The 25,921-nt window shown below is 39.2% G+C and overlaps 1 protein-coding gene across 3 annotated transcripts in view; it reads right to left on the bottom strand.

The window, feature by feature from the left end:
• slc8a3 (solute carrier family 8 member 3) overlaps nt 1–25,921 on the bottom strand; it is a 366,652-nt gene that overhangs the window by 100,405 nt on the left and 240,326 nt on the right. The gene's annotated exons all lie outside the window — the stretch shown is intronic.

Here is a 25,921-nt window from a genome sequence, read left to right as displayed (position 1 = left end):
ATACGGGTATATATATATAAATGTATATATATACCCGATCTACAATACATACTTTAGCATAGACAAGCCACACGCTGTGGCTAATTGTAGAGTCTTAAGCCTCTAATGCCGACATTCGAGGTTGATTCCCGAGAGGGATGTACTGACTATGTACGCGCTACCGATTCATTTTACCTTCGCATCTCCTTGGTTTGGGACGTATGAAAAATATTAGGTTAACGCAGAATCATGTTACGTTATTTTTAAAATTTTCCCTTTCTTAGCACAAGCACAGCTGAGAAGCTTCGATGCATGTACTCCATAACGCGTTAAAAATAACGCATTTAATCACACTTTCAATTCCAAGCAAACGGGAACTTTTGTCAATGCATGATTTCCTGGTACATCCATTACACTGATGCACACATCACAGCTACAAAAATGTTAGAGTCGGAATAAAGCGTTTCCTCGACTGATCATTTCGACTTCCGATCGAAGCCTTGATAAAAGCATGGTTTTGTGCACACTGAAAAGCAAGCAAAATTAGATGCATTACAGAAAGCGGACTTTGTGGCTCTTACTGGGGATCATTGGACTTCCGTGACCGTTAGTAATTCTAAATACATCTAATTACAAAATGTTCAATGATCACACTGTTTTAGCCTAATGTACAAAATAATTTTGGCTAATGTTACTCAGAGTTTAAAGAGTAAGCTGGTCAAATTACCTTTTATGTTTCTGACTTATTTTTTTAAGAAGAAAAACTGCACTTTATGGTGAAATTTTGGTTATTATTATTTAAAGACAATACTATTCTGAAAATGTACTTAAAGTACTTAAACTACCACTTTATTTTTAAGTCTGCCCAATTTTAACCAGGGATGATATTTTTGTTTCTGTTTTGAATTCAAATGCAGTTTAAAGGCTTTTTTTCAGAAATTAAAACAGCTTCAGTTTACAATATTCATGTCCATGTCTATTATTTGATTCTGTAAGCCCACTAAAACCGTTTTAAATAAAAAAAAACATTTGCGATTTGGGGCAAATTTACGTGTGCGATTACATACGATTAATCAAGATTAATTCTTACACAGCCTCTAATTAATTGGATTAATTTTTTAATCGAGTCCCACCTAATATATATATATATGTAGATATATATATGTAGATTTGTATATATATGTATATGTATATATATGTATGTGTGTATATGTGTATATATATATAACTGTATATATATATGTGTATAGATGTATATATATATATATATTTATATATATATATTTATATATATGTTTATATGTATATATATGTTTATATATGTGTCTGTGTGTGTATATATATATATATATATATATATGCCAGCAACACTCATATCAATGACAAAACAATTACATTAACAATCATCTTACGTTATTTTTAAAATGTTTGCTTTTCTTTTTCATAACTTCTTTAACACACTACTTCTCCGCTGCGAAGCGTGGGTATTCTGCTAGTATATATATATATATACACACATATAAACATATATATATACACACACACACATCCACATATATATATATACATATCTACATACATATACACACACATACATATATATATACATACACATAAACATATATATATACACATATCCATATACATATATACATATCTATATATATACATATACACATATATATACAGTACAGGCCAAAAGTTTGGACACACCTCCTCATTCAATGTGTTTTCTTTATTTTCATGACCATTTACATTGGTAGATTCTCACTGAAGGCATCAAAACTATGAATGAACACATGTGGAGTTATGTACTTAACAAAGAAAGGTGAAATAACTGAAAACATGTTTTATATTCTAGTTTCTTCAAAATAGCCACCCGTTGCTCTGATTACTGCTTTGCACACTCTTGGCATTCTCTCGATGAGCTTCAACAGGTAGTCACCTGAAATGGTTTTAACTTCACAGGTGTGCCTTATCAGGGTTATTTAGTGGAATTTCTTGCTTTATCAATGGGGTTGGGACCAGCAGTTGTGTTGTGCAGAAGTCAGGTTAGTTGGACGATCATTTATTTTTCAACAGGACAATGACCCCAAACACACCTCCAGGCTGTGTAAGGGCTATTTGACCAAGAAGGAGAGTGATGGAGTGCTGTAAATGGTCACGAAAATAAAGAAAACACATTGAATGAGGAGGTGTGTCCAAACTTTTGGCCTGTACTGTATACACACATACATATACAGTAATCCCTCGCTATATCGCGCTTCGACTTTCGCGGCTTCACTCTATCGTGGATTTTAAATGTAAGCACATCTAAATATATATCACGGATTTTTCGCTGGTTCGCCGCTTTCTGCGGACAATGGGTCTTTTAATTTAGGTTACATGCTTCCTCAGTTTGATTGCCCAGTTGATTTCATACAAGGGACACTATTGGCGGATGGCTTAGAAGCTACCCAATCAGAGCATGTATAACATATTAACTAAAACTCCTCAATGCTATAAGATATGCTTCCCGCGTGGCGCTTGTTTTGTTTGCTTCTCTCTGTATCTCTCACTCTCTCTGCCTGACGGAGGGGGTGTGAGCAGAGGGGGCTGTTTACACAGTGGCTGTTTGCCTAGAAGATAGGACGCTCCTCTACAAAATGCCGCTTTATCACGGTGCTTCTGTATACTTAAAAGCACGTATTGATTTTTTGATTGTTTGCTTTTCTTAGCGAGTACTCTCTCTGATATTATCTGCTCTTCACGGTGCTCCTTTGAAGATAAGATACAGTATGTTTGCATTCTTTTAATTGTGAGAAAGAACTGCCGTCTCTGTCTTGTAATGAAGCACAGTTTAAACGTTTGACTAAAGGGTGTTATTCCATGTCTAGAGGGCTCTAATAATGTTAACAGTGTGGGAGAGTTTATAAGGGCTTAAAATATATAAAAATAACCATACAAACATATGGTTTGTACTTCGCGGATTTTCACCTATCGCGCATCTGGAACACAACCCCCGCGATCGAGGAGGGATTACTGTATTTAGAAGGTCGTAAACAGGTTTTCTATGCTCTAACTGCGAAAATATTCGATTTATAAATAAAGAATCCTACTTCGCGGAAATTCATTTATCGCGGCATAGTCTGGAACGGATTAACCGCGATAAACGAGGGTTGACTGTATATATATATATATATATATATATATATACACACATCTACATATATTCACATATACATATACACACACACACACACACATACATATACAGTATATATATATATATTGTGGACTGGGACCCGGACACAGACAGACGGACATCTTATGTTCAACCAACCCACTGTTTATTCTACAATATATACAAGTTTCTGTGCACTCACACACCCCTGTGCCTCCAGCACCGATTCCCCCAATGTCCAGGCCACACAGTTTCTCTGCCTTTCTCCAGGCCGCCTCTAGTCCTCCCTCCAGCTCCGTCCTCTTCCACCCGACTTCTGCCACTATCGACTGAAGGGAGGCAGCCCCTTATAAGGGAACCCGGATGGGCTCCAGCTGCTTCCTGGCACTCCCTCTTGGACACACCGTGCGGGTGTCTCCTGTCTTCTTCTCCCCAGCACTTCCTGGTGTGGCAGAAGTGCTGGGCTCCAGGGTTCCTCAGGCACCGGGGCGCCGCCTGCCGGTGGCCACGGGTCCCTACAGGGCTGGGCTTCCAAGCCCTCTACCCGTGGCCCCTAATACAACCAGGGTGATCTCCCCCTTGCGGTATGGAGGAGGCACAAGCCCTCCTCCAGTCCTCCTGGGCGTCCCGGCTGGGCTCCAGCCCCGACCGGGTCCCACACGGGACACTCCGGCATCGGGGCGCCGCCTGACGGTAGCCACGGGTCCCTACAGGGCTGGGCTTCCAAGCCCTTTACCCAAGGCCCCCTACATAACCAGGATGGATGCCCCCTCACGGTCTGGAGGAGGCACAAGCCCTCCTCTGGTCCTACTGAGCCCGGCCGGGGACCACAATATATATTACACCCTTTGGGGTGCGAGCAGCTGTTGCTGGGCGTGTCAGAATCCATCGAGGAAGAAAACAGAAAAACATCATTTGTACATCAGTCGGACTCTGATTTTTCAGAATCGGATTTTATTGAAAGTGATCAGGAGATCGAACAAGAGAGTGAGAAGCCGGCATCAGCTGATCAAACACCAGCCGATGCCGCGCCAGTGGATCTGCTGCCAGTTGAGCGCCAGCGCAGCCGATGCATCTACGGCAAGGTTCGCGTGGGATAAATACACAGACATTGATCCGTTGAGAGCCGATCTGGCTGCTGGACTTCACAAGACGGCATGGCTTGCTGTTGGACACGACAGATCACCAGCTGCTGTACTTCAGGCTGCTCTCTCCTAATGCTGCTTTTCAGCTACTGTCAGACGAGATAAACAGGTAGGCAGAGAAATTTTTTGAATTGCGGGCTGCGTTTGCATCGCATTCTCGTTTTTCAAAGTGTAAACCCACAACAAAAGATGAGATGAAGTGTGCTGTGGTATTGCAAATAGAGATAGGACAGAACTGGTGATATAACTTCAGGAAGCATTGGTCCAAACATGCTTTGTCCCCTGGTGGCTTTGGACAGGTTATGCAGCATGGTGATAGGTACGTGCTGCTGCAAAGTTTTATTCACTTCTGTAATAAACAGAAGCAAATCCCATGGGTGAGCCAGGCTATAATGCCATGCATAAAGTTCATAAAGTTTCAGAAGATGAAAAGAGGTGACAATATGGTTTTCATGCGGGCAGAAAACTTGGTGGCAGTGGAATGGCACAATGGCAAAAGGGTGACTTGTCTCTCTACAGTACACACTAACAATATATGTGAGAAAGTGCAGCAACAGACAATTGAAAAGTAGGCACCAAAACAACACGTATTGTAAGCAGTGCAATGTAGCAATGACTGAAATTGGCTGCTTTGAGCGAAATCAGACTTTGCAGGACTTTGCTGTGTAATATGTATGTGATATTTATGTGAAATCATAGAGTATGCAGGCTCATACAACATGCAAGACAGTAACATTTGTCAAAAGTAAATATTTTTTGTTAATTTGATATGTTAAACAATTGCTTTGTGTTCTTTTTTAAAAAATGTTAGTTTTTGAAAAAATATTCAGCCCTGGGAGATAAGAAACAAAAAAAAAATTAGCCCTAAAAGAGTTAAACTAGAATGTGGTACCAGACAAGGATGCCCCTTGTCACTGCTACTGTTTGCAATCGCCATTGAACCACTGGCAATACACTGTCGAAATACTGATCAGATAAAGGGGATTCATCAGAGAAGGACTGGAACAGAAAATTTCTCTATATGCAGATGATATGGTACTGTATATATCAGACCCACAAAATTCTGTGCCCACAGTCTTAACAGCACTCACAGAATTTCAAAAGATCCCTGGTCTCAGAATTAATCTGAATAAAAATGTACTCTTTCCAGTGAATTCTCAAGCATATAATATTAGATTAGATACCCTACCTTTTATCATTGCAGAACAGTTTAAATACCTAGGGGTAAACATCACAAGTAAACATAAAGCTGTTTATCAGCAAAATTTTGCCGTCTGCATGGAAAAAATTAAGCAAGACTTGTGTAGATGTTCAACCCTTCATCTTACTCTAGCTGGAAGAATTAACACTGTTAAGATGAATATTCTTCCTAAGCTCCTTTTTTATTTCAAAACATCCCAATATACATCAATAAATCATTTTGTTAAGCAATTAGATTCAACAATAACCTCATTTACTTGGAACTCAAAACATCCACGTATCCAAAGAATGCCCCTACAAAGACAAAAGACAGAAGGTGGCATGGCTCTACCTAACTTCCAGTTTTATTACTGGGCAGCAAACATACAAGCTATAAAAACCTGGACACAAATAGAACAAACACAGGCTTGGTCCGCAATCTATATATATAATTTACTAAGGCAAGACAACCATGGAAAGCACGCCGGAAGGGGCGTGGATTCACAAGTGAGACACCTATGGCGCACGCAGGAAAGAGCCACGCACGCCAACTCCAAGACCATTGGATACAACAACAACTCACAGGGCGACGCCTACCAACTCGGACGCGACGACACAGAAAAAATGGCATCATTTATATTCGTCTGTCGTAGAGGCCACATGCAGTGCAGGTCAGGTTATGTCATGTGCATGTCATGCACCTCCGAGCTACGTTAACTGTTCTTAAAGGCATGTTTCTCGCGGAGGTGAATCACCATATGCAGCGTGTGAAACGGTTTGCGAGGGGTATCCCATGGGATCCTTAAAACAATCCTTTACAACTGAGGATGAAGCACAATGAAGTAAGTAGTCTTTAAAAACCAACTTTTCGGTTATGACGCATGACCGCCTGCACATAGCAAACTGTTTTACACGCTACATACAGCTATTCGCTTCCATGACAAACATGCGTCTTCTTAGATGCTCCTGCAGAAACACGGAAGACGTTTTCCTGCCCACCAACACTCCTTTTTCACCGGCCGGCGTCTACCCTCGCTCTCTAGGCATTCACACTGCCTGCCCATTTGCCCAGATGCAAAAACTCCCTGACCACCTAGTTAGTCCCTTTCGTCTGTGGTAAGAGTCCGCATGCACGTCTGAGCCACGCGGCATTTGTTAAGCCGCAGGTTCACTATTGTGTTGTACTGTATTTTGCTCTCTCCATAGTTCCATCTTTTTATTCACTTACTGTTGCATTCTCACACCAACCCGTTTTAGACATCCGTGTCTTTCCAGAAGTGTTTAGCATTCAATAAATAATTATGCATGACATTGACCGTGTGTCTACCCAGCGCAGAGGGGCGTGGGTAAGCCGTTGAACCCCATTCGGGCTGCAAGCCGTGGAATTCCCACTAAATGTGATTCATACGCTCCCACTCATTACGTCCCTACCCATTGTGCACACCCCTCTCCTACCGTGGTCGGGTATCTTGGTGGATTATATATAGAAAAGCAGCCAAAACCGAGGGGTATCCCATGGGGTCCTTAAAACATTCCTTTACAACTGAGGTTAAAACACAATGAAGTAGGCAGTCTTTAAAAACCAAGTTTTCGGTTACGACGCATGCCAGCATGCACCACAGCAAACTGTTTTACACGCTACATGCAGCAATTCGCATCCGCGACAAACATGCGTCTTCTTAGATGCTTCTGCACTTTGTTCACGCCCCCCTCGCTACTACCGTGGTTGGGTGTCTTGGTTGGATTATATATATAAAGGCAGCCACAACCGCACAGAGCAATGAAAAGTCTACAGTTCCATCTTTTCATTCTCTCTGTTGTATCCTCAAACCCTCACTTTTTAGACAACTGTGTCTTTCCAGAAGTGTTCAACCATCAATAAATAATTATGCGGCGTTTGTTATGCCGCGGGTTCACTATTGTGTTGTATTTTGCTCTCTCCAGAGTTCCATCTTTTCATTCACTTACTGTTGTATTCTCACAGCAACCCGTTTTAGACAACCGTGTCTTTCCAGAAGTGTTTAGCATTCAATAAATAGTTATGCATGACATTGAGCGTGTGCCTACCTGGCGTGGGTAGGCCGTTGAGCCAAATTCGGGCTGCAAACCGTGGAATTCCCACTAAGTGCGACTCATACGCTCCCACTGGTTGCGTCCCAACCCTTTGTACACACCCCTCCCACCTCGCTACTACCGTGGTCGGGTGTCTTGGTGGATTATATATAGAATAGCAGCCAAAACCGTACAGAGCAATGAAAAGTCTACGTCGCTCACAGGTACATCTGGACTATGTAAAGACGATGACTCAAGTGTCGAGTTGGAGGTGGGCACATGAGCAGGCAGTGCATACTAAACGAGAAATCAGCAGACTAGCATGACGGACGGAGCTGAATGGATGTCATTCTCCTTTCCTCCTGTTCCACACTCCACGGCGTGCACCCCCATCCCTCCGTCTGGCAGGAGAAGGCGCGAGGACGGTGCGCCAGTTTTCAGTCACGGACGATTGTGTGTTGGTTCGTTCCGTGCATTGTTACAATGTTGCTTTTCTTGCTGATTTATTACATTACGATTTTTCAAATGTTAATTTTCTCCCTCTGCTTAAAAATCATTAAAAAACCGGCCTTATTATGCGGCGTATGGTACGCCGCGGGTTGGCTAGTAGAAATACAATCCTGCAGAACTTCTTTATATTCCCTGCTCTGTGCCCCAATAAATACAAGTTATCGGCAATACAGGGTATACTAATAACCCAATTGTGCTTCACTCACTTAGAATATGGAACCAAAGTAGAAAACATTTTAAGATGGAGAAGCTTTTATCTGTGTCACCTCTGCAAGAGAACCACCTCTTTCAACCTTCACAAACCTATGCAGTTTTTAATATCTGTAAAAAATTTGGGATTAACTTACTTAGAGATCTTTATATATATGTCTTTGCATCCTATGAACAATTACATTCCAAATTTAACATTCCAGCTACACATTTCTTTCACTATCTTCAAATTAGGAACTTTGTTAAACAGAACCTTCCCAATTTTCCTCATCTTGCACCCTCATCCATGCTGGAAAAAATATTGCTCAATTTCTAGGACTCGGACACCATCCGTCTGGCAATATATTAAATCATTTTACAGTCCCTCCCTTTCAAAGATCCAAGAGGACACAGGGAAAAAGATCTCTCAATTAATATATCAGAAAAGGAGTGGAAAGTAGCAATGCAGAGAATTCACTTGAGCTCCATATGCGCAAAGCATACAATTATTCAACTCAAAATTATATATCGAGCATATCTGTCTCGTCTAAAACTCTCCAAAATGTTTCCAGGGCAAGATCCAACCTGCAAACGCTGCAATCAAGTCCCAGCCTCACTGGGCCACATGTTCTGGGCCTGCACCAAATTAACATCATCCATCCATCCATCCATTTTCTAACCCGCTGAATCCGAATACAGGGTCACGGGGGTCTGCTGGAGCCAATCCCAGCCAACACAGGGCACAAGGCAGGAACCAATCCTGGGCAGGGTGCCAACCCACCGCAGGACACACACAAACACCAAGCACACACTAGGGCCAATTTAGAATCGCCAATCCACCTAACCTGCATGTCTTTGGATTGTGGGAGGAAACCGAGCGCCCGGAGGAAACCCACGCAGACACGGGGAGAACATGCAAACTCCACGCAGGGAGGACCCGGGAAGCGAACCTGGGTCTCCTAACTGCGAGGCAGCAGCGCTACCACTGCGCCACCGTGCCGCCCCAAATTAACATCATTCTGAACCAAAATTTTTAATTACCTTTCAGACAGCCTTGGTCTCACAATCACTCCTAACCCATCAACAGCTGTGTTTGGGGTTCTTCCAGATGGGTTTAAAGTTGAGAAAGACAAACAAACTGTGATTGCATTCACTACACTTTTGGCACACAGACTTATTCTGCTAAACTGGAAAAATCCAAACTCTCCTCTTTTATGTCAGTGGGAAACCAATGTTTTATACTATTTGAAATTGGAAAAAATCAAAAACTCAGTTAGAGGATCTGTACAGATTTTTTTTCAAAACACGGCATGGATCTAATCAGTAATATTTTAAAATAAGCTCTTAAAGCACAGAGGAAGCAATTATTTCTGCATTTTTTTTCTTCTCCTTTCATCTCTATTGGCTTATCAAACTTAGCAATTTAGGTATGTTTACAAGCCTTAAATTTTACTCCGTTGGCCTTGCTCTCTCTCTCAGGGGTGGGGGTCGACTTGTTTTCAATTCTACTTTTTGTAAAAATTGATTGATTGGTATGGAATGATTGCAATAAAATTAAAAATAATAATAATAATAATAATTATGCTTGAACTGTAAAAATACAGAAATAACTAAAGAGCAAACTTCCACTACTAACAATTAAAAACAGCATAGTTTTATTCACTTACATTGAAAAAATATGATAAAGACATCTTATTAAATTAAGAATTTGTTTTTAGTTCTGTACAACACATTGTAAAAATGATAAAATATGGAGAATTTAGTAAGTTTGTTTGTTAACTTAAATTATTTGAAGTTTACTATAAAAATACTATATGATTTTTATAAACAGTGGATATTTAACATTTGTACCAATTTAACCACCAGCTGTGAAACTGATTTTGCAAGGTTTTGGATGAATAACTGAGTGAATGGCAAATATTGTACATGTTTATATATCAGCATCCAAAATGTAAAATGCACATGTGTACATATTCAAGCAATATTTTAAGTCTAATGAATTGACTTGAGAGTGTAATAAATAGATACACACATTTTACCTATAGGGATATCATTTCAACTTTAAGTTCAGTCACATTAATATTAGAAATTGTAATATATTGTAGAATTGAACATCAACACTGAACATATCTATACTAATAAAAGGCAAAGCCCTCACTCACTCACTCACTCACTCATCACTAATTCTCCAACTTCCCGTGTAGGTAGAAGGCTGAAATTTGGCAGGCTTATTCCTTAGAGCTTACTTACGAAATTTAAGCAGGTTTCATTTTGAAATTCTACACGTAACGGTCATAACTGTCGACAACATCCGCCATGTTGAACTTTCTTATTTATGGCCCCATCTTCACGAAATGTGGTAGGAGGCTTCCCTGCGCTAACCGAAACTGATGTACGTACTTATTTTGATGGTATGACGCCACTGTCGGCCGCCATATTGAACTTTCCAGGGTCACTAATTTTCCAACTTCCCGTGTAGGTAGAAAGCTGACCCCATCTTCACGAAATTTGATAGGTGGCTTTCCTGCGCTAACAAAAACCGATGTACGTAATTATTTTGGTGGTGTGACGCCACTGTCGGCCGCCATATTGAAGTTTCCAATGTCACTAATTCTCCAACTTTCCATGTAGGTAGAAGGCTGAAATTTGGCAGGCTCATTCCTTACAGCTTACTTACAAAAGTTAAGCAAGTTTCATTTTGAAATTCTACGCGTAACGGTCATAACGGTCAACAATGTCCGCCATGTTGAACTTTCTTATTCATGGCCCCATCTTCACGAAATTTGGTAGGCGGCTTCCCTGCGCTAACCGAAACCAATGTACATACTTATTTCGTGGTATGACGCCACTGTCAGCCGCCATATTGAACTTTCCAACGTCACTAATTCTCCAACTTCCCGTGTAGGCAAAAGGCTGAAATTTGGTACTTATTTCGGTGGTATGATGCCACTATCGGCCGCCATATTGAACTTTTCAACGGTCTTTGTTACTTATAGGCCCATCTTCAAGAAATTTGGTATGCGGGTTCCCAACACTAACTGAATCCTACTTACGTACATATATACGTCCATAGCCTGCAGCTCGGTCACCGTGTGAGGCGGCGTTAGGTCCCCATCCCAACGCCTCCCACGTTGTTGGCTGCCTGCCTATATAAGGCCGTCCGTCGCTCCAGTCTCTACATTCCCTTCCTTGCTTCACCATGGGATTCACGTCTCCCTGCTGATAACTACAGCCTTTTTATTTAATCCAAGACTTCTCTGCTGTTTTATTGTTCATTTATTACGAATATAGTTATTGTGTAGGTATTTTAGACTTACTTTACATTGTTCAGGTACCCATTTCCTTTATCGTTCCAACCGTACCCCCATTAACATGTCTATCGAGGTGATCACCATAGATCAAAGAACTGTCACTTACCGAGTGTTTTCCATGCCCGGAGATGGCACCTACCTTTTCCATTCTCTTTTTTACATATTGCACGGCCATAACAGGCTCACTCTTGATATCCGGAGGAACATTGTGTCTTATGTATTGAATGACTGAGACAGGTTCAAGGTGTGGACTGATGACGGTACAGGAGATAATTATACTACACAGGAGCACTATAAGAGTGAAATGCTTAAGCCCTTCACCTATGCATCTGCATGTGAGTTGATGGCTGCCGCTGAATTCTTCGGTTGTCGCTTTCAAGTGTACCGAAATGGCCAAATATTTTACACCTTTCGACAACCGCCAATGCTTCTTAAACATCTTAGATTGACAGGTGACGATTTCAGTAGTGGACACTTTGATATTTATGAATGTTTAAACTCTCAAAAGCTGGATGTGAAGTTATCGATGAAACAGGTTGTATACTTATAACGCTTGACAGATGCCAAATGTCTCTTCATCACAAGTCCTACAAATACTGTCGTAATTGAAACAAACCATGAAACTCAAACCGATTATGACAGCAGCAATCCAAGCTGTGAGATTTGAAACAAGATTACTGTTCACATGGCCTACTGTACATTGCATGCTCAAGAGTAAGCTCAGAGCACAGTTTGGTCATATTACAACCGGAAGGCCGAACTGACAATGTGGTATACATAGTGATCTTTAACAAATAATTATTGGTATATTTTCCCTCAGTTTAAAATGGTTTAATTTTCTTCTTAATAAAAATTTTAAGGTAGTACTTTGCCGCTGCAAAACGCGGGTATTTTTCTAGTTGAAATATAAAAAACAAAATATCATACCATATAATAAGAAATCATGCGGTCATAGTATTATATTCTTACATTACAACAATTTTGAAAACAATAGGCCATTCAGCCCAACCAGCATGCTATTCTCCAAAATAACATGTAGAAGAGATTGAGTCCGCACATATTACTTGACATTTATGTATTGATTTATTTAATGTGTCTATGTTTTTTTGCATGAAGAAAAATTTTCTTAATTTGTGTGAAATATAATCTTAGTAAGTTTCAAACAGTGATCCAGTGTCTTTGTTGATTAACTTATTTTAAAGTATGAGTCGTGATCCACTGTATTAGTTATCTTCATAATTTGAAATATTTTAATCATGTCCCCTCTTAATCTCTGTTTGCTTAAATTGAAAAGGTCAAACTCCTTTAATCTCCCCTCATAGCTCAGATGTCTCAGACTGGAATCAGCATTGTCGCTCTTCTCTGAACTTATTCTAGTGTAACTACTTGGTTTTTGTAATATGGAGACCAAAACTACACACAGTACTTTAGATGAGGTCTCACTATTGTGTTATACAAAACAAAAAAAACTTTCATTGACTAGTACACCACACATCAGGATGGTATATAACATAACATCCTATTAGTCTTCTTAGTAGGCTGGGATTGGCACCAGCAGACTCCAGTGACCCTTTAGTTAGGATATAGCGGGCTGGATAATGGATGGATGGATGGATAGTCTTCTTAGTAGGTTCTGTCCACCATCTGGATGTAGATAGTGATGAGTCCAGTATGACCCCCTAGGTTCTTCTCATAAACATGATCTTTCAAATTTCAGACCTCCCATTGTGCATTCAAATTTGATATTTCCACTTCCTATGTGTAACACTTTACATTTACTTCTGTTAAATTACACCTGCTACAAATTGTCCCAAGCATGTAAGCTATCCAGGTTCCCCTGTAAAATTTATCTGATTCTGTATTACCTACCCTTACACCTAATTTGGTATCATCTGCAAACTTAACCAGCATGTTGTTTTTCATATTTGTATCAAACAAAGCATTAGTAACAATTTATTCTTGAAATTTGAAAGCTCTTACTAAAACACAGGGAAGAATGATGGTAGTTAACTTGCTGATTTCCTTTGAAGCGTCTGCTATTGGATTGCTTACAGCTCCCAGAGTTCTGTAACCTCATTCTTTTTTCCAGTAAATGGGGTATTCTGATGGCACAATCAAGAGATTTTCAGAAAATTCTGAATTCCCAATGGAATAAAATCTCTCTAAGTATGATGTCCCTTGTTGATTAAAGTGTTGAAATAGAAACTTCAGGTCAGAGTGACACTGAAAAAGTCTCCAAAGCACAAACTGGTGTTTGGTCTGAAGCAAGATTATGAAGAAGAAAAAAGTGATGGACTTCTCCTGAAGTTTAGTTTTAAAAAAGGCAAAATCAGAAATTGAATTTAGGTAGATAACTAGTTGGTGCTGGATCAGTTACCTTGATTAAGTTTACTTTTTACAGAAGACTATGGGGTTTTTGCCAACAGGGCAAACAGGTCCATATTTTCTTTTCCTTTACACATCGTATTTTAATTTTTATTGCATCATTTCAACATTTTCCTGTGCCTTTATGGTTGAGTCTTAATTTGAAGATGGAAACAAATTTCCTTCGCACACATTGTTTCTGAATTTGAGATACTGAACAGGTGGATTTGAACCTGCATAGTTTTCTATCCAGTAAGAAAGGCTGAACAGACAGAATCCCAGCAGTATTTCAAAACTGTATTTCAAAATTCCCCTGCAACATCTTCACTCCACAGAATCTAGTACAACTACCTGTACATCCGTCTATGTATGCTGACCAAGCTGAATACTAAAAATGCAAATCCTCTAGTGCATTATATTTAGTTTTAGACAAAAATTGCCTGGATTTGTAAATTTTTAACGACACAATTTCGCCTTACTTATCTGCAATTTTAATTGCTTCCACACATTGCCTCTAGAATGGGGACACTGTATTATGAGCACAATGTATTTCCTGTAATGCAACATTTCATGTTCTTCTTACAAGAGTGTATACTGTATTTGTGCTATCTTTGATAGTACGAGTTGCACTTCCAAATGTTTGCTCAGTTTGTCCAAGTCTTTTTCATACTTGTGATTTGACCTAAATATTAACTCTTTCTGTTATTGAAACAAGCTGCATAAGCAAGCATAACTTGCGAGCTTGTGCAGCATCCAGCCAACCCAAATTACTAAATGCTCACTATATCATCCGGTCAAAATTGCTTATACAACAAGAAAATCCGCCTTTGTAGTGGTGCAGTAAAATGAAAGCTATTAACTCAAAGGGTAAACAGATGTCTGATGATGTACAGCAGGCCCGCCGCCAGGGGGGGACAAACGGGACTCTGGTCCGGGGCCCTAATGGAACGGGGCCCCTTCACGCTTGATTTTTTTATGCTGATGTTGTGCGCGTACATATATATTCGGACAATTAGTCAAGCTACATGTAATAGAAAAAGTTAAATCATTTAGCTTACAACAATACAAGTGAGTGTTTTAATAGCCGCATGTTCCATGCAAGTAGATATTGTGCTCGTGTTGTGTGAAGCACGCTTGTCAAAGGGGGCCAGCAGTGGCACGCTTCTCAAAGACAAAGGAGAGGTGACGCCGATGTCCGTGAGCTTGACATTGAGTAGTATGTTTGTTGTACAGGGTACGTGGATAATGGATTGACTTCGCAGCTGTAACTGAATACTTCCGTTTCACACACACAGGCGCTGTTCTGTCTCAGACAACAGCAATATTGTTGTACACTATCGTGGATGTTGACGTGTATGGTGTAGCTCCGTCTATGTAGTTTGATAATCATTCACTTGGGTGTTTATTGTTGCTTTTAAAGCAGTGACGAGTGTGCGTTGGTTTTGTGTGTATCACTAAAGATTCTGGATCACCCGGATTTTTTGAAAACTTTGAAATTTGATACAGCAAGTTACCATACTGATTGTACACCATGTAGATAACCCTAACCATTAGTATATATTAAAATGTTCAGATGTTACTCTTATTCATTCCATTGGTATAATTGTACCATTACACGTTAGATAATACATAGGCCTATCTCATTAATGTATTGTTTCAATTCCGCTACGAGTTTCCGTTAGCACTGGCTTTCCTTCTCGCAGTCAAACTTTGATGTGCAAGAAGACTTAACTCATCAAGTATGGTATTCATAAATGCAGCATTGTCACTGTCGGATACGTTTTGATCATTTTGTATACGTATTTGAAGGTTTTGGCATGTGGGGACCCGGGGGAAGGCAAAGGGGCCCACACATACCCAGTTGTCTGGGGCCCAAATATTTCTGGCGGCGGGTCTGTGTACAGTACAAAATTCTTTAATTTCTGACATTCATGAATGCACTCTTTTTTCTTTTCCTTAGCAGATCCTTCAGATATCCTATTTTTCTGTTGTTTAGTCTTTAAGTCTAAGCAATTCTTGCGAAGATATTCTCTTAGTTTCAAGCTCATTAGTTCACTGATTGACATACAGTAGAATGGTAAATTTTTATAAAAGGCATAACGTTGTGGAGCCTGCTTAATCCAATTTAGGTTTGTGGCAGGGCCTGTTCCTATTCTGACAGCCCTTGATGTAGGGCAAGAAACAACCCTGGACAGGTCTCCAATCCATTGCAAGTTCCACTCACATTCACATCCACACTCACACAGACTCAGTTTGGAACTGCCAATGATTATAAGTATGTCTTTAGGGAAGTGGAAGGAAATCCCATGCATATACTGGCTAAAGAATATAAATTCATATTTCAATAAGTTCAACTTTGACAAATAATTAATGCACAAAGTGCTTCTAAATTCTATTATGCTCATAATAACACAAAGTGTGAACTTTTACATTTAAGAAGGAAAGACAAGTTAAATCTAGGGAAGAGTTAAATATTTATGGTGCATATCAAAACAATTTGAAGTCTACACTGTTTTGAATATTGACCGAGTTTGGCATAGACAGAGTTTCTATGGCAGTAGTAAATAAAAAATGACTGAAAAGTCTAATTTTACACTGTGATAAAAGTTTGGAAAAGTTTCAGTATTCTAAAAAATGGTAAAAGCTGTACAAAACTTTTGAGTTGTTTTTCTGATTGATGCATTTCAAATGGGATTTTTTTGTATTCTGTTCCATGATGCTGTTAATCCAATACCTTTAGACATGGCAATGGCCACTTTGACTTCCTGTGATTTCTCTGCTTGCTTTTACCAAGTGACTTCAATTATTGAGGAAACATCTGAATTTTGATTAAACATAAATAATGCACTGCTTTTTATGCAACCTTGCAGGGTTTCTTTGGTATACTACTGGCATTATTTTTATAACTACAAACATAGTGATTGCTTATTTTCTCTGTTTTCAGCTTGTTTTATTAACATTTTTTGTCCTTCTTTCATGTCATTTTTAAGCCCTCTATCTGCCTGATGGCAAATATAACTCTTACCTGTATTGTTTCATTTTTTAGCATGGAGCTTCATCCAGCAATTTGTTCTCTACTCAGTTTACTGAATTCATACAAAAAAAGGTGCCTTGACGATCACTGTTAATGTTCTCCCACTGTGACGTGCCATTAAACCAACTTCCCTATCTCTGAACATTCACATTCCTGTTATGTGTTTAGTACACACCTGCTGTTATACTAAGGTTAATGTCAGCACTTTCAAGTAGGCTTGGAGGATCACCCTTTGCACTTTTAGATGGGAGAAACGCTAGACCTAGAGGTGTACCTAGGTCTCCTTCTTCTTTTTTGTAATCTTATTTTTTTGCCTTTTAAATGTAAACATTTGCCTTTTGCATCTATTATTCAGTTTTGAAAGTTGCAAGCAGCTGGATGTAAACACAGCTTAACTTACCTGTAGCTTGGCACTACTTATACGTGATGCCATGATGTATGTGAAAGGCCCCTGTAAACTCTTGTGCTATCCAAATGTTTCTTTTATTCAGTGGTGCGCCATGTTTTGAAAATCACAAAGTATAAGTGTCTGGACTTCAAATCCTAAAACAGTTACAACTTTTTGCAGTGTGCGCCACAGGAGTGTCAGTGTGGATTGGATCTATACCCAGGATGTCCATGATAATATACACACTCACCTTGACGCAGATTTTAACAATTTAGTGCCTTTTCTAGATGTATATTCTCACCATATTAAACCAATGATTACTAAAGTACCACCAACCCACAGATCACCACAGTTTCTCAACATGAAGGATTTGGGATTTTGGTCCTCTTAGAACTTTTTCAAAGAAGTGTGATAAGGTAGATGTACTGTAATTTAAACTAGCTGTGTTTGGAGTGTCACACACATGCAAGTAAGAGACAACTAAAGGGCCTGAATAATGGTAATTCTGTATCTGACAGGGGACGGTAGAGTGCACTAACTGTCTTCCTCAATCCCTTGCGGGCCATTCTTGAGAAATCCCGCAGGGTTCTGTCATATCTGAAGACATCACTTCCAGCCCCGGCGCCTCTGATGACATCACTTCCGGTGCTGGCAAATAAAAGACACCATCTTTTCTATCAAAGTATCAGTTTAGTTGTGGACTCTGAACTGCTCAAAACTTTAACTTTTTGCAGCCAGGACATAATATATGGATGGCTGCCCCAAACCGTCTTGATATCTTTGTGTGATCTTTGTTACAGGAGATTACCAAGATTTTAGATTACACCACAGTTAATCTCCATACAATGTCAGAATGCTAGATAAGCAACAGCATCATACAGTGGTAAGTGTAAAACTGTGAATGACAGAATCCATGTGAGAAAGAGGACGGATTATTTATATGTGTTTAAAAAAGTATTCACCAGTATGGGCAACCCATTGTGTGACCCTACACAAGTCACCTACAACAGCTCTAGAACAATTTTATCAAGACTCTAAGTTTCACAGGGTCTTGTTCACTCTGAAAAGGCAAGCAAATGAAGAAATGCTTGTTTTATTTTGATGTGATCTTCTGATTTTACACTCTACATGTACAAATGGTTTGGGAGGCACACACAGAGAATGTTTTTACAGGTATCCTTAACTCTCTGATTCTATTATTTATCAGAGAAGACTAGTTTCCAGACAAAAAGCCGACCATACTGTCATGTTTGACTATATAACTGTGCTACTTAGTGACAGGAAGAAACTTTGGTAATGCCAACAACACATTGTAACAAATTCTTTGAAGAGTTTCAAAAAAACTTTGCTTGCTAGCTATACTATCATTTTAGAGGCACTATGACAAGAAATTGAGTTTAACAGAGCTAGGAATACTTTATATTGACTACTCATTAAATATAGCAATCCAAATAAAGTTGTACAATTACATATCTGAAAAGGTGGGGTTGGTTGGTGGAAGACAACACGAAAAGGGAATAATGCAGGCTTACACAGAGCATGACTCAACACAGACATGACACATGCAAGTGCTGATGACCAGAACAGGGTGAGAAAAGGAATACAGGAGGGGAGGTGTTGAGGAAAAGAAACAATTGTCTCCTACGAGCAGGAAAAAAAATAAAAAATAAAAAAATCACTAGGCACTGAAACCAGGAATGAGCTCTGCATGTTGGTCCCACCTGGGGAGGTTCAGCTACTGATACTTGAGGATGGCTTGCAAAGTTACTTAGTTGAAAATGAAATAAAAAGTGTGAGCCCTTTGAGTGATTTGGACATAGAGGACGGCATGATGTGTGTTTTTTGTACACTGCTTATTGGTGTATTGGCCAAGAAAACTCTTAAAATGTGCAAATTCTCAAGTGAGTCTGCTCCTTTGGATTTGAGTGTGGATGTTTTTATCAAATCTCATATATCAAAAGTCACGTAATCCACCTGTGGTTCCAGTTTAATAACAATGCTATCTAATCACACTGTAGCCTTCTTGTGCAGAAAACTGATTTCTAATTGCGCTCACTACATTACTGGATACTTGTCCATTTATTGGATCCTCTTCAATCCTCCATTCTCACCTGATCACTCATAAATTAAGTTCCTTTGAAACAGCTCTCAGTGTAGATACTTAAAATAAACCTGTGTGATCCATAAAACATTTTGCTGCCATTTTCTGTCCCTGCCTGGACTTGGCATATAGCCATCCATGTTCACACTGTAAAAAATGTGGGTAAAGAGTGGTACTATAGATTTGTACTTGTAAATCACTTTGTAATATTCATGCAATAAACATCCGTTAAACACAATATTCAGTGTCAAAAGACATTTTATAAAATAAAACCTTATGACTGAACACAAGGTTCTACCTTTGGGGGTGTTTAATATAAAAACCATTGTATAAAATAAATGTTTTCTTTTTGTGCAACACAAATCCATAATAATGAAATAGTCAGTGCGACCTACCAGCTGTTGCATTGGATTGCCATGAAACCAACTTGTTGGTTGAATCCCCACCATTTGTTAACTGTGTGAAACTGTCTGTGCTCTAGTCGTACAAGACATAAGTAATCAATTGCCATGGGATGATGTTGAATGCAAACTTTATGTTCTATTTGTACCCCAAACTTTTAGTGAATCCTCCTTTATTAGCCTCTTTGTATCTTTAATTGTGTTCTTTCACTCTCAGATTTTAAATCTATACTAATGACCTCAGTTTCATATAGCTTTTTTTTCATCCTTATATTTAATCTTCCACTGTACCATTCTCTTTCACTATGAGATTGATTAATTTATAATGACTACAATGCTTGATTTAACTTTTGATATATTGTTATTAATTACTTTGTAATGTATTTTTGCAAATGATCAATATGAAATACATACATGTAAAATATAAATCACTTAATTTACCAACTCCTGACTCTGGCCATTCACTCAAAAGTGTTTCAGCTGTGTCACTAGGCATTTCACATAGAATTGCTCACCTAAGTTTCTTTGATGTGGTTCTGTCTCTTGTAAATGATTCTATAAATAACATATAATTGGTATATTAATGGGGTTGGTGAGATCATGTGAGTTATAACTGTATTAAATAAAAAACTTCTCAACTTAGCATGTGACTATTTTTAAATATGACGAAAAATGACCCATGTTGGGAGTCTACACTTGAAATAAAAATGTGTATAACAGGACAGCAGATTGGTGCAGTGTCTAATTGCTACCTAAATGATCCTGTGTTAAATTTACACATTGATCCTGCATGTTTTTTTTTTTTGAGATGTGTAATTTACAATAAATACCAATTCCAAACTGACCCCATGTAAGTGTGGTTGTGTGTAGACCCTGTGATGGACTGGCATCCAATTCAGCTCAGAATAGAGATAGCCAATAAGGGATGGGAGATAATAAGTTTGCTAGAATGACCAGCCAATGGTGAACAATTTAGCTAGGACATGAAGAAACCACCCTAACCTTTTCAAAACATCCCAGGAACCTATTATCTCCACAGAGTGTCAGAACCTCGGTTTTACATCTAATCTGAAGGACGGTGCCAAATTTTTACAGCACAATGTCCCCGTCACTTCACTTTGGCTTTGGGATCTGCACACAGAAAACAGGATAAGTGCCCCCTGAGGCCTCACCAACACCTTTTCTAATAGCAACCCTAGCTTTTTCTAGCTCACTTCCCATTCTAGTACTGGCTGAGCCCAAAAATGATTGGCTTCAAATGGATGACCTATTCAATTATTTAACTTTGTTGCTCTTATATGATGTATTTGTGTGTATGTGAAAATATGAGCACAAAATTATTCTTTTATAAAGCCAAATTCCAGTGCTGGAATTTTAGGTTATCATTCATTGATAATTATAAATGTTGATTTTCAGTTTTTACAGCCTCAACTACATCTATCAAGTCTTGAAAGTTTTGAAAATTACCATTTGTGAACGGTGCTTTGAAAGTTTTTAAGACTTTATTTTTATAGATGCTAAATGTATTACGATATCCTATTAAATGCTTCAGTGGTGAATATTAACTTTTATTCTATGTATTTAGCCATTTAAATCTTAAGCAGTCTAGCTTGAAATATCTGAGAAATTAGCAATGATATGTAAAGAAGTTGAAATTTATGTACAATACATATTTCCTGAATACCAAAAATATTTTTTAATGTATTTTTAAAGGACATTTTTATTTACCAAATTTTAGATATAACTGGATAAAATGTTGGACAAATTTTCCAAAATCAGCAAATACAAAGCAAAACTAAAACTATTTTTCTCAACTCACGGTCAGTTGTTATTCTAGTGCATTAATCTACAATCCATAATTCCTTGGGAAAAAGTTTTTTCTGTGGTGCTTAGAAACAATAACAGGTTGATGTTAAGCTATAGTAACAGGAGACCAGAAATTAATAAATTACACTTGATGTCTTCAAGTTACAACTATAGTCGAAGAAAGGACCAAGTACTTCGAGAATCTTCTAAATGGAAAGCTTTCCTCAGCCACCGACACACTCCCAAGTCCAGCCGCCAGGGACCTCCCGATCGAGACCAACAACTTTTCGCGGGCTGAATTTGATGCTGCTGTTGACCAACTGAAGGAGCACAAATCCCCTGGTATTCACTATGCGTTCTCACCTGAAGTTCTTAAAGAAGGTGGCAATTTCATTCATACAAAGCTACTCATGATTTGCCGATATTTTTACGAAAACACCACAGCGCCGAAGCAATGGACTACTAACATCATAGTTCCTATACCTGAAAAAGGCAACCTACAACTTATGACAAACTATCGAGGCATATCATTAATGTCAATCGCAGCCAAAGTGTTCTACATTATGCTACTCAATTGAATTCAATCTGCAGTCGACACTCTATTATGTCCCAATCAAGCTGGTTTTCGCAAAGGGCGCAGTTGCACTCAACAAATCCACATCCTCCGCCGCCTATTCAAAGGTGCAGCTAGCAAGAATCTTCCGCTCTTTGCGACTTTAGAAAAGCTTTTGATTTGGTTAAACGAACATTTATGTTTGCAATTCTTCGTCACTACGGCATCCCAGAGAAAGTAGTCAACGCAATTCAAACTCTCTATGTTAATTCAACCAGCAAAGTGCTTTTAGACAATCACCTCTCAAGTGAGTTTACTACTAGAACTGGAGTACTCCAAGGCGATGTTTTGGCCCCTTTCACTTTCATTATCATCATCGATTTCATCATGCGTAAGTCAGCAGGAGACTATGGTTTTGTTACTCATCCTTGCCCAAGTTCAAGGCACCCCGAACAGAAAATCAATGATTTGGATTTTGCCGATGACATCGGACTACTTGAAGGCAGTTGCGAAAAAGCCCAACAACAATTTGAACGTGTCAGCAATGAAGGTCAAGTAGTTGGCTCAGAAATCAATTCCCAGAAGATCAAACAGATGATAGTAAATGCTGATTTCGGCCCTCAACTTCCACTTGTTCTTAATAACGAGTACATCGAAATAATGAGCGATTTCAAATATCTCGGTTCGATGGTAGCCACTACATCGAATGACGTCAAGATACGTAAAGGACAAGCATGGGGCGCCTTTTGGAAATTAAAAAGCATCTGGCAAGCCAACAACATCTCCATACGCCTCAAAGTGCGCCTGTTTAAAGCCTCCTGTCTAAGCATACTCCTATACGGCAGTGAAACTTGGATCATAACAAACCAGCTCAAAACACTCTTGATAGTTTTGCAATCAACTGCTATCGAGTAATCCTCAACATCAAGCAAATCGATCACATACCTGTCTCGGAAATCTACGCCCGTGTCGAACAACAACCACTATCAACTACAGTCCTACAGCATCAACTGACATGTGTGGGCCACATGCTTCGTCGTCCACCAGATGAACTAATCAGGAAATACGCATTGTACGTCCCGCCGTTACAACTAGGCAAGGCCAGATGTGGAAGGCCTGCGCTCATATATGCCCAGTACATCTCCGATTCTGTCTGCAACGAGAGAATGACTGTGACAGAGATCGAAAAGGCGGCCCAGGACCGGGTTGCATGGCGGAAGATCATTCTCGCCTGCACAAGCGCCATCACGTAGTGATACTCGCATGAGCAGCCGACCGATGATGATGATGATGATGATGATAGTCACATGCATGTAAACAAATTTTACAAATTAAAGAAACAAGAGATTTCTAAATGAAAATGACATGTTTAACTAACCAAACACACTATAGTTTAGAAACAGGGGCATAACACTAAACAAAGTGTATTCCAGTAGGTGCCTCTCAGTTAGATTTCAGTTAATGGCATAGATAAAGACTAAAATGAAAAGTGATGACTTGATAAAATGATTATATCAAACACCAATGGGAAATGAAAATTATTCTGTATCCTACTGTCTATGCTTTAGATAGAAAGATGTAATGGCGGGGATCACATTAGTATTCCTAAAATAGAGACTACACATTGACTATAGTGGTAAGAGTGACTCCTTTTTGGATGCATATCAGTATCCTAATCTTAATCTATTCTGTTTGCTTTAAACAGGACATTGAGGTTGTGCTTGCTGTGAAAGATATTACATAAAAACAGTAAGTGACAGCTTCACCAAGGGGGCATATGCACAGATACTACAGTATATGATAATGGTTCTTGAAATCATTATGTTTTATTCTGACTATGTAGGTGCCTCCGTTGTTTGATAATTATGTCTGTCTGCTGTCATGCACACTTAATATATTTGCAATGTTAATGTAAAGTTATTTGTTTTGTGACAAATAAGCCTATTAAATACACAACAATAATGACTGATATATAAGGTATATGTATACTGGTGCCAACCCAGCCACAGGGGATGCACAAACCAGTGTGTTTCTTCATGCCAGTCCCAAGCCGGCAGAGAAGTATGTAAGGGTTGTTTTCTGACATGCACATAACTCTACTGGGATAAAGTTGTTACCTGCCTGCAGTATTACATATTAATTTAAATAATGAATAGATTAATCAAACAGATGACCTACACATGCCTTTTATGGAAACATTTGAGAGAATTAAATTTTTAGTCTTACTATATTTGTCTATATGGGAGTGGCAGAGAAGTATGTAAGAGTTGTACAGGATATGTACAAGGGAAGTGTGACTGTTGGTGGGGTCTGCAGTAGGAGTGACAGATGCATTCAAGGTGGAGGTGGGATTACATTACGGATCGGCTCTGAGCACTTTCTTATTTGCAATGGTGATGGACAGGTTGACATACGAGATTAGACAGGAGTCCCCATGGACTATGATGTTTGCTGATGACATTGTGATCTGTAGCGATAGTAGGGAGCAGGTTGAGGAAACCCTGGAGATGTGGAGATATGCTCTGGAGAGAAGAGGAATGAAGGTCAGTAGGAACAAGACAAAATACATGTGTGTAAATGAGAGGGAGGTCAGTGGAATGGTGAGGATGCAAGGAGTAGAGCTGGTGAAGGTGGATTAGTTTAAATACTTGGGATCAACAGTGCAGAGTAATGGGGATTGTGGAAGACAGGTGAAAAAGAGGGTGCAGGCAGGATGGAATATGTGGAGAAGAGTGTCGGGAGTGATTTATGACAGACGGATATCAGCAAGAGTTAAAGGGAAGTTCTACAGGACGCTGGTGAGACCGGCTATGTTATATGGGTTGGAGACAGTGGCAGTGACCAGAAAGCAAGAGACAGAGTGGGAGGTAGCAGAGTTAAAGATGCTAAGATTTGCATTGGGGGTGACGAGGATGGACAGGATTAGAAATGAGTACATTAGAGGGTCAACTCTAGTTGGACGGTTGGGAGACAAAGTCAGAGAGGCGAGATTGCGTTGGTTTGGACATGTGCAGAGGACAAATGCTGAGTATATTGGGAGAAGGATGCTAAGGATAGAGCTGCCAGGAAAGAGAAAAAGAGGAAGGCCTAAGAGAAGGTTTATGGCTGTAGTGAGAGAGGACATGCAGGTGATGTAACAGAACAAGATGCAGAGGACAGAAAGATATGGAAGAAGATGTGGCAACCCCTAATGGGAACAGCCGAAAGAAGAAGAAGAAGATGTATACTAGTGCCCCAAATCTACTTGCTGTTTTTATACAGTACTGTAATTAGCCTGTAGTGATACATTTTTTCTGTTTATGTTGACGTGGGCTAAAAAAGCTATAAATTGTATTTTTTCACCAAATCGCTGAAGCCCTGACTTGAGGAGTTTCCTACTGTAAATGTCAACACTGGTTATCTATGAAAAATTCCTCCTTCAAGCCATTTTATGATGAAGAAGTGTTAAATCAGAAAATCACTCAAGATGTCATTTAGAGGGTAGATTATTTAGTTTCTGCAATAGTCTGCTGCCCTTAATTTGCATATACACATTTGGAATGATTATTTTGCTACATTTAAACACACAGTTTGATCACAATATACTTCGCATTACTTAAAACAGGACTCAGGTTGAAAGGCCCATACTTTTCCATGTATTTCTTACAAATGGTCTGTGAGACATCGTAAACATATAATTTGTCTGATTTTGGCCTCATGGAATGACAAATGCATGGGGTACAGAAATGAAAATGTACTGTTTTTGC

This window comes from Polypterus senegalus, chromosome 18 (genome assembly GCF_016835505.1).
Source record: "Polypterus senegalus isolate Bchr_013 chromosome 18, ASM1683550v1, whole genome shotgun sequence".
NCBI lineage: Eukaryota > Metazoa > Chordata > Cladistia > Polypteriformes > Polypteridae > Polypterus > Polypterus senegalus.
Note: the sequence above shows the minus strand (reverse complement) of the source record. Positions and strands in the feature narration are given on the sequence as shown.